The 16,610-nt window shown below is 47.7% G+C and overlaps 1 long non-coding RNA gene across 1 annotated transcript; it reads right to left on the bottom strand.

The window, feature by feature from the left end:
• Window positions 1–929: 929 nt before the first annotated feature.
• LOC125488104 lies at window positions 930–16,503 on the bottom strand. The gene is made up of 2 exons (XR_007266216.1): window positions 15,573–16,503; window positions 930–2,227 (listed from the first exon to the last, which is right to left on the bottom strand). It is a non-coding gene; the product is annotated as an uncharacterized LOC125488104 (long non-coding RNA).
• Window positions 16,504–16,610: the final 107 nt, after the last annotated feature.

Below are 16,610 nucleotides of genomic sequence, written 5' to 3'. Positions count from 1 at the left end.
TTATTTCCTATTTGATTGATCAAGAAACAGCCTGACATCGTCAAACTCATGTAATGAGATCTGACAGTCAATGTCTCAGGAACCACTGTCACAATTCCTGGGTATATCCTCTCCAACTTACTGGACAGGACCACCATTGGTAGTTGCACTGTGTGATAGACTGGGAAAGGAGTTACACTGTAATTACTCAATAATGACTCCAGAACCAATGAAATCTCATCGTAACAGATCAAAGAGAGTCAAGGAAACATGCTGCTGATGGCCATTAACCGCCCTCCCTTGCACCTCTCAGTGATAAATCATTTCTCTTCTACAAATTGGAGGATGCACCAAGGGTGACAAGGGTACACGCTGTAATCCAGGTGTGATACATCAAAGTTCATCACCAAGAGTGTCTCCACAAGACAACCATTGACTGAGCAGTCCGAGGGATAAAAGGCACAGCAGCTGGACTGCAGAAAATGATGAGTGAAGAAACAAGATGGAAGCATCCTGAATGAAGTGCCTCTGCCTGTGAAGCAATCTACCCGCCACAGATGCATCTGTCCATGACAGTATCTCTTTGAGTGACCAGCACACAGTTCTGGCGGAGGTGAAATACCATCCATCATGAAAACATCATCAATTGTGTTATGTGCCGCTACCTATGGTGAAGTAGGACATACTTCACAAGGACCCAGTGAATCAAAACTAGGCATCCATGAGGCACTGGGGCCATAAGCAGCAGAAGAATCAACCACAATCATTTAAGTCAGAGATGTCGAGGGTTTTCTTCTCATCGAGGGTGTTATCCTGGAATTCTCAGCTTCAGTGGCTGTCAATACTTGGCCATTATGTCTATTCAAGCCGAGACAAACTTTTGCTTTAAAATCAGTAAAGGATTCAGGTGTTACGGGGCAAAAAGTAAAGTGGAATAGTGAAACTGAGAATTATTAGAAAAGTCATGACTCCCTTTATTGATACAGCAGAGTTATTGAGCAGTTCATTCCACACTTATACAACCCTCTATACATAAACGAGTTGCCCTCCAGGTGCCATTTAAATCTTTCTCTTCTCACCTTACAACAGGCCCCCAATCTTGAACTCATCCACTCGGGAAAAAAAAAATATTCGGCTTTGATCTTATCTATGCCCCTCATGATTTGAGACACTTTTATAAGATAAAGCCAAACCTCCTATGCTCAAGTGAAAATAGTCCCAGCCTATCCTTAGAACTCAACCCTCCAGTCCTGGCAACGTACTGATAGTTTTTTTTTTCTTCTGAACGTTGTCCAATTTAATAATATTCTTCCACAGCAGGGCAACTAGAATTGTACACCGTACTCCAAAAGTGGTTTCACCGATGTACTGTACAGCCTCAACATGATGGTCCAACTCCTATACTCAATGGTGTGAGCAAAGAAGGCAAACATGCTAAATTCCTTCTTAACCACCCTGTCTACCTGTAATGTAAATTTCAAAGAACTACGTACCTGAACCCCTGGGGAAGTCTAGTCGACAAGATTATGCAGGGCTCTACCACTAACTGTATAAGTCCTGCCCTTGTTTGTTTTATTAAAATGCAATACTTCACATTTATTCAAATTAAAACTCCATCCATTACTCCTCAACCCATTGATTCATTAGATCAAAATAACTTTGTAATCTTTGGAAGTCTTCTTCACTGCTGACTATACCACCAATTTTGGTGTCATCCACAAATTTAGTAACCTTGCCTCCTAAATTCTCACTCAAAAGTGTACACAGCACAGATCCTAGTGGAACACCGCTGGTCACAGGCCTTCTGAAAAACAATCTCCATGGCCCCTCTTTGTCTCCTACCATCAAGACAATTTTGAATCCAGTTGGCAAGCTCTCCCTGAATCCCATGTAATCTAATTTTAATGATTAGTCTACCCTGTGGAACCCTGTCAAATGCTTTACTAAAGTCCAAGTTGATAACGTCTACTGTTTTGCCTAACTGTCACGAGATTGGGGCATGATCTGGGTCAGTCGTCAATATGTACAACAGACACCTTCATCCCGACAGCCAATAACAAACACTGTTCACAGCTGGGCATTCAGGAGGACCATATCCGGACAACGATTACATGGTCGCTTTCCATCTCGTTGTCCTGGAGAGTTCTGCTCTCTGACAGCTCGGCGCCATCAACATGGAAGGTAAGTGACATTGTTGTAGAACCATCCATTCCTTGTAATCCTCCATCAATCTCTTCAGCGACTCTGCCTGTGTCAAAACAGTGAGAGAACAGAGACACAGATCTCTGGTGAGGGGTTTATATGTAAAACAACACAGATTGGGGAGTGGCTTTCACGTTGCACTCTGATTGAGGAGTTGAGGATACTGTTGTGGAGGAGAATAGCCTCTCAGGAAAGCAGCAGCAGCCAGGTCCGTGGCACCGTGCCCGGCACTAGCGTACAGCAGGGTGAGTTGAAGTGTAAACGAGCAGTATTGATTGGGGACTCTATGGTAAGGGGTACACCCAGGCATTTCTCTGGCCACAGGGAGACTCCAGGATGGTGTGTTGCATCCTTGGTGCCAAGGTCATGGATGTCTCTCAGCTGGCACAGGATATTCTGAAAGGGAAGGGTGAGCAGCCAATGGTTGTGGTCCACAAGGGTAGCAACAGCATAGGCGAGAGAGTTGAGGTCCTGTAAAGGAAAGTAAGGGAATTTGGTAGGAAGTTGAAAACCAGGACATCTAGGCTTCCAATCTCAGGATTATTTCCTGTGCTACGTGCTAGTGAGGCTAGGATTAGGAAGATAATAGAGTTGAACGGGTGGCTTAAGAGCTGGTGAAGGAGGGAGGGCTTCAGGTATCTGTATCGTTGGTATATCTTCCAGGGCAGGTAGCACTGGTACAAGAAGGACATCTTGCGCCTAAACTGGAGGGGTGCAAACATCCTAGCGAAGAGTTTTGGAGGGTTGAAACAAGTGTGGTAGAGGGCTGGGAAACAGATCAGAAGGTCAGCTTCTGGAGTGATTGAGAAGGTTGATGTTAAGTCAAGAAAATCTAACAGGAAGAACAGGCAGAGCCAGGTAAATGAACACAGCAGGACTGGTGGTCTAAAGTGTGGCTATTTTAATGCAAGGAGTATGGCAGATGAGCTTAGAGCCTAGATTAGTATATGGAACTACAATGTGATAGCCATGGCAGAAACTTTGTTGAAAGAAGGGCAGGACTGGCAGCTCAACGTTACAGTGTTTCAGGTCAGTTAGAGAGGGGTATAAACGCCATGGGGAGCAGCATTAATTATTTAGGAAAGTACCAGTTGTATTAAAAGAGGATATCTTGGTGGGCTCATTCAATGAGGCCATATGAATAGATTTTAGGAATAAGAAGGATGCAATCACTATGATGGGGTTATACTATAGGCCTCGCAATAGCCAGCAAGAGATAGTTGGCCAGATATGAAAGCAGTTCATGGGAAGAGTTAAAAACAACAGAGTTGTTGTCGTGGGTAATTTCAATTTCCCCAATATCGACTGGAACTTCCTTTGTGCCAGCAGCTTAGATGGGTCAGAATTTGTTGCGTACATTCAGGGGGGTTCCTTGAAACTGTGTGTAAATTGTCCAGCCAGTGAAGGGCCTGTACCAGACCTTGTACTGGGGAATGAGCCTACCAGGTGATGGAAGTTTTACTGGGGGGGCATTTTGAGAACAGTGATCATAAAATCGTAAGTTTTAAGATCGTTATGGATAAGGTTCAGACTGGGTTCTTGGTTTAAAGTGCTAAAATGGGGGAAGACTAATTACGACAGTATTAGGCAAGAACAAAATAAATTTCTCAAACTGGCCTCAAACTGGCTGTTTGAGGTTAAATCCACATCTGACATGTGGGAACCTATTAAAGTCCAGTTGATTAGACTTCAGGACCAGCATGTTCCTGTGAAGATAAAAGATAAAGATGGCAAGACTTGGGAACCTTGAATGACAAGACATTATTGAAAGGTTAGTCAAAAAGTAAAAGGAAGCATGTGCAAGGTTTAGGAAACTGAAATCAAACAACGTCCTGAGGAGTTCCAGAAGAGAACTTAAACAAGAAATTAGGAGGACTAGAAGGGGCCATTAAATGTTCTTGGCAAGTAGGATTATGGACAATCCCAAGGCATTTCATAAACGTAATAGAAGCATGAGGACAACTGGGGAGAGGGTAGGTCCATCCAAGGAGGGAATTTATGCATGGAGCCAGAGGAAGTGGATGAGGTCCTTGATGAGTACTTTGTATTGGTATTCACCAAGGAGAAAGACAGGGATGATGGTAAGTTATGGAGAGGTATGTCAATATTCTGGGGCATGCCAATATTAAGAAGGATATTGTGTTTGGCGTCTTGAAACACATTAAGGTAGAAAAGTCCCCAGGGCCTAATGGGATCTATCCAAGAATACTAAAGTAAGCAAAGGAGGAGATTGCTTAGGCTTTGACAGAAATTTTTGTATCCTCTTCAGCCACAGATGAGGTGCCAGAAGATTGCAGAATAGCCAATGTTGTTCCTTTGATTAAGAAGGGCAACAAGGGTACCAAGAAAGGTCGATGAGCCTTACATCAGTGACCATAAAATCTTTGGACAAGATTCTAAGACACAGGATTGACTCACATTTACAGAAGGGTGAACATTAGAGATCATCAGCATGGGTTTATGCATGGGATGCCCTGTCTTATAAACTTGAGTTTATTGAGGAAGTAACAAAGATGACTAACGAGGATAGGGCAATGGATATTGTCCACATTGATTTCACTAGAGAATTTGACAAGGTCGCTCACGGTAGGCTGGTCCAAAAGATTAAGTCGCATTGGGTCCATGGTGAGTTGGCAAGTTGGCTACAATATTGATTTGGTCACAGAAGACAGGGCAGTTGGGAAGAATGCTTTTCTGACTGGACGCCCGTGACTAGCGGAATTACATGAGGCTCAGTGCTGGTACCTCTGCTGTTTGTACTATATATGGATGAAAATGTAGGTGATCTGATTAGTAAGTTTGCAAGGTTTGTGGACAGTGCAGAAGGTTATCAAAGGACACAGCAGGATATAAACCAGTTGGAAAATTGGGCAGAGATACGGCATATGGAGTTCAATTCAGACAAGTGTGAGGTAGCACATTTTGGGAGGTCAAATAAGAGGAAATACACTGAATGTCAGGACACTGATATACAACTGGATCTTGTGGAGCAAGTCCACAGCTCTCTGAAATTGGCAACTCAAGTGGATAAGGTGCCTTCATCAATCAGGACATTGAGTATAAAAGTTGGCAAGTCATGTGGCAGCTGTATAAAATTTTGAAATATTGCGCACAAAAAAAACCAGAAGTTGCTGGAAAAGCTCAACAGGCTGGCAGCACCTGTGAAGAGAAATCAGAGTGAATATTTCAGGTCCAGTGACCTTTTCTCAGAACAGCGAGGATTAGTTGGAACATTGTGTGCAGTTCTGGTCATCACACAAAGGAAGGATGTGGATGTTTTTGAGAGGCCGCAAAAGAAGTCTACGATGATGTTGCCTGAATTGGAGTGGGTTAGCTATAAAGGACAGGTTGAACAAACTTGATTGCTTTCACTGGAGCATCGGAAGCTGAGGGGCAACCTGAGAGAAGTGTATCAAATTATGAGAGGCATGTATAGGGTGCATTTTGGAGTCTTTTCTCCAAGTGAAAGTGACAAATAATAGAGGGCACAGGTTTAAGGTGAGAGGGGAAAGTTTTTGCACAGAGGGTGGTGGGTGCCTAGAACCTGCATCCAGGGGGAGTGGGAGAAGCAAATAAGACAGCAATGTTTTAAGAGGCATTTAGACAGACGTGTGAACAGGCAGGGAATAGAAAGATACAGACCATGTGCAGGCATATAGGATTAGTTGAGAATGGCGTCACGATCAGCACAAACACGGAGGGCCTAAGGTCTTGTACTTGGCTGTGCTGCTCTATGCACAAAAGAACATTTACTAGGGGAGGATGTTACAGACTGGAATCTAACTGAGGGGGCTCAAAGGTGGTTTATATAAAATAGCAGATACTCAGGAGTGAGTTATAAAATTGGAGTCTGATTGAGATCTTCATATTTGACAATTGGCCCTCGACCAGTACTGTACTTTCGTTCCAGATTCCAGCTATCCATTCTCCATAAATATACAATGCTCTTTCCAAGTGGCTGTTGGACAGAAGCTGTAATTGACAGTGCCCCCCTGCTGTTAGGACCTTTGCCTGTATGGTGCAGCACTCTTCTGCCCCGCACCACCAGACCCCTCCCACTGTGCTCGCCGTTCTGACAGTGATGACATGGAATGAGTTTCTCTCTGCTCCATGTACGTGTAGGCAGATCATCCCTGATGATCGGTGAGCTTTGCAGGATATTCAGATATCACAGAGCAACCTGAAAACAGAGCGCAGAGTCAATTCCTGCCCAATCCCAAACAGGGTACAGCGATGGAGTCAGTGAGTGTCTGTGTGCCCACACAGAAGTGTGTGCGTGCATGCCTGGCTATGGGCATTCGACAGTCCCCATGTGAGGAGTGTGCATGCATGCCTGTGTCCCAGTGTGCAAGTGTGCACACACAATTGACATGACTGGCCCTGTGAGAATCATACAGCACAGAAGAGGGCGTTTGGCCCAGTAAATTTGTACCACGAAAAGTATACCACCACCTTCACTCGTCCCACTTTCCTGCACTAGGCTGACTGTCCTGAGTGTTGTGACACTGCAAGTGGTTCATCCAAGCACTTTTGTCAAAAAGGTTGTGAGGTTTCCCACCTCAACAACCCTCCCAGGCATTGCATTCCAGACCTCCCTCTGGATGAAAACATTTTTCCCTCAAATCCCCTCGAAACTTCCAACCCAGCACTTTAAAATTCTGTCCCCTTCCTGTTGACCCTTTGACTAATGGGAAGAGCAGCTTTCTGTCCATCATATCCATAGAATCCCTACAGTGTGGAAACAGGCCTTTTGGCACAAGTCCACACTGACCCTCAGAACATCCCACCCAAACTCATCACCCTCCAACTGACCTAATCTACACATCCCTGAATACTATGGAGCAATTTAGCATGGCCAATCCACCTAGCCTGCACACTTTTGGACTGTGGGTGGAAACCGGAGCACCCAGAGAAAACCCAAGGAGACACAGGGAGAATGCGCAAACTGCACACAGACGCCCGAGGGTGGAATCGAACCCCCGTCCCTGGTGCTGTGAGGTAGCAGTGCTAACCACTCAGCCACTGTGCCACCCAATATAATCTTACACACCTCAGTCTGGTCCCCCTTGAACCTTCTCTGCTCCAAAGAAAACAACCTGATCTTATCCAGCTTCTCTTCACAGCTGAACCTCTCCATCCCAGGCTACATCCTGGTGCATCTTCTCCAGTACATTCGCATCCTTCCTATAGTACGGTGACCAGAACAGCACACAGTACTCCAGCAATGGTTTAATTGAAGTCCAGTACAGCTCCAACACAACCTCCCTGCTCTTATAATCTATACCACCATCAATAAAGGTAAACATCATTCTTAACTCCCTATTAATCTGTTCAGGGATGTGTGGACAAGGACTACAAGGACCCTCTGTCCCTCCGAGTTTCCTCGGGTCTTGCCATTCAGTTAGTGTTTGTGTCCGTATCCATGCACAAGGGGACAGTCCCTGTGTGAGAAGTTGCGAGCCAGTTAGTGCAAACCTGTGCACCAGTCCCCGACTGTGCAAGGCAGTGAGTGGGTCCTGCATTTGATGCTGCTGATCTGTTTGAAGTCTGTCAACACTGAGCAGGGTGGGGAGTGTCATACAGCACAGGGAAGGGAGTCCTTGACACCGAGACATGTTCCTGCTGTCCCCCCATCCCCGTGAAGGGAGTCATGGTCATAGACTCATACAGCATGAAAACAGTCCAAGCCGACCATGTTCCCAAACCAAAATAGTTCCACCAGGCTATGCTTGGCCCATCTCCCACCCCCTACCCCCAACCTCCCCTATTCGTAAACTTATCCAAAATGTCTTTAGTACATTGTAATAGTACTTGCAGCCAACACTTCCTCTGGAAGTTCATTCCAAACAGGAGTCACTCTCGGTGTAAAAATATTGCCCCTCATGTCCTTTTTAAATCTTTCTTGAAATCCTGCATCATAGGGAAAAGACATCTGTCATTCACCTTATCCATACCCCTCATGATTTTATAAACCTCTATTAGCTCATCTCTCAACCTCCTATGTTCCGGTGAATAAAGTCCCAGCCTACCCTGCCTTTCCTTATAACTCAAACCTTCCATTCCCAGCAACATCCTGGTAAGTCTTTTCTGAAGCCCCTCTGGCTTGATAATGTCCTTCCTGTAACAGTGCGACCAGAACTGGACACAATACTCCAGAAGAGCTTCATCAACATCCTGTATAACCTCAACATGTCTTCCAAACTCCTCTACTCAAAAGGTCTGAGTAAATGAAAGCAAGCGTGCTAAACCACCTTGTCTGTGTACCTGAACCCCTAGGTCTCTGTTCTAAAGCACTACTCTAAAGCCCTACAGTTACTTGCATACGTCCTGCCCTTGTTTGTTTCACCAAAATGCAATACCTCACGTTTATCCAAATTAAAACTTCATGTGCCATTCTTCAGCCCATTGACTCAATTGATCAAGATCTCTTTGTAATCTTAGATAACCTTCTTCACTATCCACTACACCACAATTTTTGGTATCATCTGAAAATTTACTAACCATGCCTTCTATATTCTAACCTAAATCATTTATATAAATTAGAAACAAAAGTGGACTAGGCGTTGGTTCCTGCAGAACACCACTAGCAACAGGACTCCTGTGTGAAAAGCAACCCTCCACAAATCACACTGTCTGTTACCATGGAGCCAATTTTGTATCCAATTGGCAAGCTCTCCCCAAATCCCATTCAATCCAACTTTACTAATCAGCTTACCATGCTGAACCTTGTCAAAGATTTTATGGAAGTCCAAATAAACAACATCTACTGCTCTGCTCTCAATCTTTTTGGCTACTTCCTCAAAACACACAAAAACAAACCAAAGAATATACAACGAGTGGATACACTCGCAGAAAGATGTGTCTGAAACAGCCAGGTCGGCGAGGACAGGGACCTGTCGATAGTTCCCTCTCCCATCTGCTGGCCGGGAAAAGGGTATATTCCATTGGTGATGCGCCTGGAAACAGTGCAAGAGCGGTGAGAGGCTCTCAAGTGAACGAAGATGAGGGACATGGTCTGGGAACGGAGACAGGGTCCGGCCATCTGCTGCTTTGTGTGAAGGCAGGAGCCTCGAGCCTCTGATCGAGGGGCAGCCTCAGGTTAGACGCGACAAACCCTCCCCTCCCTAGGGACTCACCCAAAATGTTCTGAGACTCAGGGGTCTCTGTATGCATGACTTTCATGTCCTTCTGTAGGAGGATTCAATCAGAATCGACATCCAATTGACCCAAAGACATAATCTATCACTTTTTGCAGAGATTCCGTCTGTGTCAGAGACAGTGTGACAGCGAAAGAGGGAGGGAGCGTGAAGGAGGGAGCACAAGCCTGCGAGAGCGAGATGGAATGTGCGAGAGAAAGGGAGTGTGCGAGCGCGAGAGCAAGAGAGAGAGAGAAAGATTCATTTGATTATGATTTATTGTTGTCACATCTACCCAAGTACAGTGAAAAGCTTTGTTTGCGAGCAGTACAGGTAGATCATTGTAAGGACCCCCAGATCATAGGGTACACAGGAGGTGCACAAAGCAAGATCAGCATTATTTGAAGTCAGAAGTCACACGACGCCAGGTTATAGACCAGTAGGTTTATTCAAAATCACAAGCCATCAGAGCATAGCCCCTTCATCAGGTGAAGTATGCTGACTCAACATTGTTTGACATCCATCCTACTATGTGCTATCATCAGCAAACTTGTAGATGGCTTGTAGATGGAATTTATGGAATTTGGCCACACAGTCGTGGGTGAACCGGGAGAACAGTAGGGGGCTGACAGCGCTCGGTGGGGGGCTCCAGTGTTGAGGGTTATCATGGAGGAGGTACAGTTTTCTATTTTCACTGATTGCTGTCTATTGGTCAAGAAGCTGAAGGGAGAGGGAAGCAGAGGGGAAGACGTAAACGGGAGTTGGGGGGTGGGGGGTGATGAGGTGATAAATGGGTGTTGAGAAAGGAAGGAGAGATGGTTGCAGACAGAGCAAAGAGTCAGGACAGGGAAAGAATGAGAAGGAAAGATGCCAGAGCAAGAGGAGACAGGGAGGAAAGGAGAGAATGAAGGAATGGAAAGAGCTAAGGAAGAGGAGACTTCAGTTTAGCAAATGATACAGGGCTCTGGTGAGAGAACAGCTCAGGCAGCATCCGTGAATAGATAGCAACCTATTTGGAAATCCAGATGACTCGTACCAGAGTTTCATCTGTGGGATTGGTTTGGGGATGGTACAGGGCTATAGGGAGAGAGAGCAGGGCACTGGGACAAGTTTAGGGATTGATACAGAGTGGTGGGGAGCAAGCAGGGCAGTGGGATTCGTTTGGAAATTGATACAGGGCGATGGGATGAGAGCCAGGACAGTGGGATTAGTATGGGGATTGATACAGCGCTATGGGGAGAGCGGAGGGCATTGGGATGAGTTTAGGAATTACAGGGCTATGGAAAGACGGCTGGGCAATGGGATTAGTTTGGGGATTGATATGGGGTAATGTCAAGGCAGCAGTGCAATGGGGTTAGAGACAACAAGGTACAGGGCTGGATGAACACTGCAGGCCAAGCAGCATCATAGGAGCAGAGAGGCTCGAGAGGGTTGCAGTGGGAGAGAGATCTTGGCCTGCTGTGATCATCCAGCCCTGCACCTTGTTGTCTCGGATTCTCCAGCATCTGCAGTTCCTACTACCCCAGTGCAATGGGGTTGTTTGGTGATTGATACAGGGCTATGGGGAGGGTGTGGCACAGTGGGATTAGTTTGATTGATACAGGGCAATGCAGAAATGGCAGGGCGGGGGAATTGGTTTGGGGGTTGATCCAGGACAATGGGGTTGGAGCAGGATTGTGGGTTTAGCGTGGGGATTGATACAGGCTATGGGGAGAGAGCGGGACAGTGGGTTCAGTTTGGGGAATTGATTCAGGGCTGTTGGCATGGAGCAGGGCAGTGGGATTAGTTTCGGGTTTGATGCAGGGCAATGGGGAGGCAGTGGGGCAGTGAGAATAGTTTGTGGATTGATACAGGACAAAGGGGAGAGCAGAGGGCAGTAGGATAATTTTGATGATTGATACAGGGCCACGGAGAGGGAGCAGTGCAGTGGGATTAGTTTGGGGATTGATACAGGACAATGTGGAGGTAGTGGGGCAGTGGGATTAGTTAGGGTTTCATGCAGGGCTATGGGGGGGGAGAGAGAGAGAGAGAGAGAGAGAGAAGGGTAAGGGATTAGTTTAGGGACTGTGACAGGGCATTGGGGAGGGCACAGGGCAATGGAATTTTTTTGAGAATTATTACAGTGCAATGGGGTGTTGGGTGCAGTTGGATTGGTTTGGGGAGTGATGTAGGGCTGTGGCGAGAGCATAGGGAAACGGAATTAGTTTGGGAATTCACACAGGGCTATGGTTTGAGTGGGGGCAGTGAGATTAGTTTGTGGGTTGTTACAGGGCTATGGGTGCAGAGAAGGGCAATGGGATTAGTTGGGGATTGATCCAAATCTATGGAGAGAGAGCAGGGCAGTGGGATTACTTTGGGAATTGATACAGGGCTATGAGGAGGTGGCTGTGCAGTGAAATTATTTTGGGTTTGGTACAAGGCTTTCGGGAGAGAGTGGGGCAGTGAGATTATTTTGGGGATTGAGACAGGGCAATGGGAAGGGAGAAGGACAGTAGGATTAGTTTGGGACTTGATACAGCCCTACAGCGTACTGCGCGGGGCAGTGGGATTAGTTTAGGGATTGATACAGGGCAATGGGGAGGGAGGAGGGCAGTGGGATTAGTTTGGGACTTGATACAGTCCTATGGCGTAGAGTGCGGGGCAGTGGGATTAATTTGGGAACTGATACAGGGCAGTGCGAAGAGAGGAGGGCATTGGGATGAGTTTAGGAATTAATGCAGGACTATGGAGAGACAGCACAGCAATGGGATTAGTTTGGAGATTGATACAGGGCTATGCACAGGCAATGGGACATGGGGATTGATGCCAGGCAACAGAGAGGGAGCAGAATAGTGGGATTAGATTGGGATTGTTACAGAGCTATTGGGATGGTGTGGTGCAGTGGGGTTATTTTGGGGATTGATACAGGGCTATGGGTTGAGAGCCAGGGCAGTGGGATTAATACAGGGCTATGGGGACAGCAGAGGGCATTGGGATAATTTTGATGATTGATACAGGGCCACGGGGAGGGAGCAGTGCAGCGGGATTAGTTTGGGGATTGATACAGGACTATGTGGAGGGCGCAGGACAGTGGGATTAGTTTGAGAATTATTACAGTGCAATAGGGTGTTTGGGGCAATTGGATTGGCTTGGGGAGCGATGCAGGGCTGTGGAGTGAGTGCAGGGAAGCGGAATTAGTTTGGAAATTCACACAGGACCACAGTGAGAGCACGGGGCAGTGAGATTAGTTTGGGGGTTGTTCAAGGGCTGTGGGGACAGTGTGGGGCAACGGGATTAGTTGGGGATTGATGCAATTCTATTGAGAGAGAGCAGGGCAGTGGGATTACATTGGGGGTTAATATAGGGCTATGGGGAGGTGGCTGTACAGTGAAATTATTTTGGGTTTGGTACAAGGCTATGGGGAGAGCACGAAGCAGTGGGATTAGTTTGCGGATTGATACAGGGCTATGGGGAGAGAGCAGAGCAGTGAGATTATTTTGGGGATTGAGACAGGGCAATGGAGAGGGAGTGGGCAGTGGGATTAGTTTGGGATTGATACAGGGCAATGGGGAGAGTGTCGTGCAGTGGAATTAGTTTGATTGATATAGGGCTGCGCAGAAACCGAGAGGCGGGGGATTTGTTTGGGGAATGATGCAGGCTATGGGGTTGGAGTGGGACAGTGGGTTTATTTTGGGGATCGATACAGGCCATGAAGAGAACACGGTGCAGTGGGATTACTTAGGGGATTGATACAGGGCTATGGGGAGGGAATGGGGCAGTCGAACGAATTTGGGAACTGATACGAGGACATGAGGTGGGAACGGGGCGGTGCTATTAGTTTGAGGATTTACACAGGGCTATCGGGAGAGATGAGGACAGAGTGATTATTTGGGGATGGATACAGGACTATGGGGAGAGCACAGGCCAGTAGGATCAGTTTGGAGACTGATACAGAGCAATAGGGAGTTAGCGGAGGAGTTGCATTGGTTTGGAGATTGATACAGAGCAATGTAGAGGCAGCAGGAAGCGGGGGATTGGTTTGGGGACTGATGCAGGACAACAGGGTAGGAGCGGGGCGTGGGAGCAGTTTGTGAATTAATGCAGGGCAATGGGGAGGCAGCCGCAAAGTGGGATTAGTTTGGGAATTGATACAGCACCATGGGGAGGGAGAGGGGCAGTGGGATTCTCTTGGGGACTGACGCAGGCCCATGGGGAGGGAGCGGAGCATTGGAGCATTGGGATAAGTCTGGGGAATGATGTAGGCCCAACCGGAGAGAGTGGGGCAGTGGGATTAGTTTGAAGATTAATAAAGGGTTATGGGGAAGTATCAGGGCATAGGGCATAGGTTGGGAGTTGATTCACGGCTGTGGGGTGAGATCACGGCAGTGGGATTAGTTTTAGGATTGAAGCAGGGCTACGGGGAGGGAATGGGACAATGGGAGTAGTTTGGGGATTGATACAGTGCAATGTGGAGGGAGCAGAGCAGTAGGATTAATTGGACATTGACGCAGGGCAATGGCTAGGGAGCAGGGCAGTGAGATTCGTTTGGGGATTGATATGGGGCAATGTCAAGGCAGCAGTGCAATGGGGTTATTTGGTGATTGATACAGGGCAATGGGGAGGGTGTAGCACAGTGGGATTAGTTTGATTGATACAGGCCATTGCAGAAACTGCATGACAGTGGGGTCAGTTTGGGGATCGATTCAGGGCTGCGGGGACGGAGCGGGGCAGTGGGATTAGTTTGGGGTTGATGCAGGGCTATGGGGGGAACACCGGAAGAACGATTATTTTGGGGATTGAAGCATGGCAATGGGGAGACAGCGGGGCAGAACTGATGCAGGGTTATGGACAGGGATGTGTGGCAACGGGATATATTTGGGGATTGATGCAGGGCTGTGACGAGGCAGCGGGGTAGTGGGATTAGTTTGGGAATGTATACAGGCATGTGGGAGGGAGCAGAGCGTGGAGATGAGGTTGGGATTGAAACATGGCAACAAGGAGGAAGCAGGTCATGGTTTTAGTTTGGGGATTAATGTGGGACAATGGGTTTCGTTGTGGATTGATGCAGGGCAGTGTGGAGGAAGCTGGGCAGTGCAATGAGTTTGGGGTTGATGCAGGGCTGTGGAGAGATAGCACGGCAGTGGAATCAGTTTGGGGACTGACACAGCACTATGGGCAGAGAGTGGGGCACTGGGATTAGTTTGGCAATTGACACAGGGCAACGGGGAGGGAGATGTGCAGTGGGATTCGGTTGGGATGGAGACAAGGCTACGGGGACAGAGCGGGGCAGTGGAATTGGTTTGAGGACCAATACAGGCCAATGGGGAAGGAGCAGAGCAGAGGGATTGGTTGGGGATTGATGCAGGGTCATGGGGAGGGAGCAGGGCAGTGGCATTAGGTTGGGGATTCATACAGGGTATGGGGAGGCAGCAGGGCAGTGGGATTAGTTTGGGAATTGGTGCAGGGCTATGGTTAGGGAGTGGGGCAGTGGGATTAGATTGCAGATTGACACAGTGCTAAGGGGAGGGAGATGGGCAGTGGGATTAGTTTGTGGATTGCAACAGGGCTATGCAGAGGGAGCAGGGCAGTGGGATATTTTTGGTGATTGATACAGGGTAAAGGGGAGGGAGTGGGGCAGTGGGATGAGTTGGAGATTGATCCTGTACTATGGTGAGACAGCGCGACATTGAGATTAGTTGTGAATTGAGACAGGGCTATGGGGAGGGAGAGAGGCAGTGGGATTAGTTTGGGGATTGATGCAGTGCTATGGAGAAGGGTTGGGGCAATGGGATTGTTTGGCAATTGACACAGTGCTATGGGATTAGTTTCAGAATTGATACAGGGCTGTGGCGTGGGAGTAGGGCAGTGGGATTAGTTTGAGAATGTATACAGGGCTGTGGAGAGATAGCAGGGCAGTGGAATCAGTTTGGGAAGACGTACTGGGCAATGGGGACGGCGCGGGGCAGTGGGATTAGTTTGGCAATTGATGCAGGGCGATGGTTGGGTGGGGCGTGGCCTTGGGATTAGTTTGGGGACTGACACAGCGATATGGACAGAGAGTGGGGCAGTGGGATTAGTTTGAAGATTGATCCAGGGCAATGGGGACGGAGCGGAGCAATGGGATTACGTTGGGATCGAGACAATGCTATGGGGACAGAGCAGAATGGTGAGGTTATTTTGGGGATTGATGCAGGGCTAGAGGGAGAGAGCGGGGCAGTTGGATTAATTTGCAGTTGGTACCTTGATGTGAAAAATGCGGATGATGAAGTTACTCACCACCCTCATTGGTCCTCAATAGATTTCTCCCCGACCACGGACCTTGACTGTAATCTCCCAGGATTGGACAGAACAGTCGGTAACGCATCCACCAGTCCCGCATCTTTAGAATCGCAACATATCCTGGTCTTCACAGGGCTCGAATGAGAAACGGACAGGGATGCAGCCTCATATACAGACAGTGACAGTCACAGAGGGGAAAAGTGAGACAGAGGGAGGAGCAGAGAGTGATAGATGAACTGAGACTAAAAGCCACAAAGAGAGAAGAATGATATAGACTCCAGGATAGACAGCAGAGCATGCACGAGAGAGAGCAAAAAAACCAGAGCATGAATGAGATAGAAAGAGATAAAGAGACACTGAGACAGAGTCAGGAAGAGAGCGAGAGGGGCACTGAACAAGCAGCGAGTACACAGCAGAAAGGGAACAGTAGCTTATAGTGATAAAAGCTTAACTGGGCCTGTCAGCAAGTTGTGCTGGGTGAGGAGGGGGGAGACAATGACCAGTCCCTATGACTACTGGAGCAGTGAAGACAAAACGTCACAATAGCAGGATTAGTACAATAATCAGCAAATCATCAGGTCGATCTGACCCAGCGATCAGGGTATATGCTAGTATGTGAGCGAGCACGAGCGTGTGCATCCAGACTGGTGGCAGGACTCAGCGCGGGGTCAGTCACAGACCAAGAGTGACAGACCCCTCTAGGGGAGGAGACAGTGCAAGAGATGGATGGGTGGAGGAGAGAGAGAAACAGCCGGAATGCAGCAGAAAGAGAGAGAGAGAGAGAGACCACCCATGTGAGCGAGGGAGGGTCAGAGAGACACACAGAGAGGTGCAGTGAAAGGGAAAACATGTCTCTGACGGATGAACGAAGCTCTTACACACTCAGATTCAGATCCTCATCATGCTCCGAGTCGGAACGTAGGGCGGACGGCCATTTCCTCTTCCTGTGCCGTCTGCTCTCCGACTCGCTATCTCCGTCCGAATCATCCTCGGAATGTGCAGGATTAGCAGCTGGGACAGTCAGGTCGTCTCCCT

This window comes from Rhincodon typus, chromosome 49 (assembly GCF_021869965.1).
Source record: "Rhincodon typus isolate 14 chromosome 49, sRhiTyp1.1, whole genome shotgun sequence".
Lineage (NCBI taxonomy): Eukaryota > Metazoa > Chordata > Chondrichthyes > Orectolobiformes > Rhincodontidae > Rhincodon > Rhincodon typus.
This window is presented reverse-complemented; position numbering and strand designations above follow the sequence as displayed.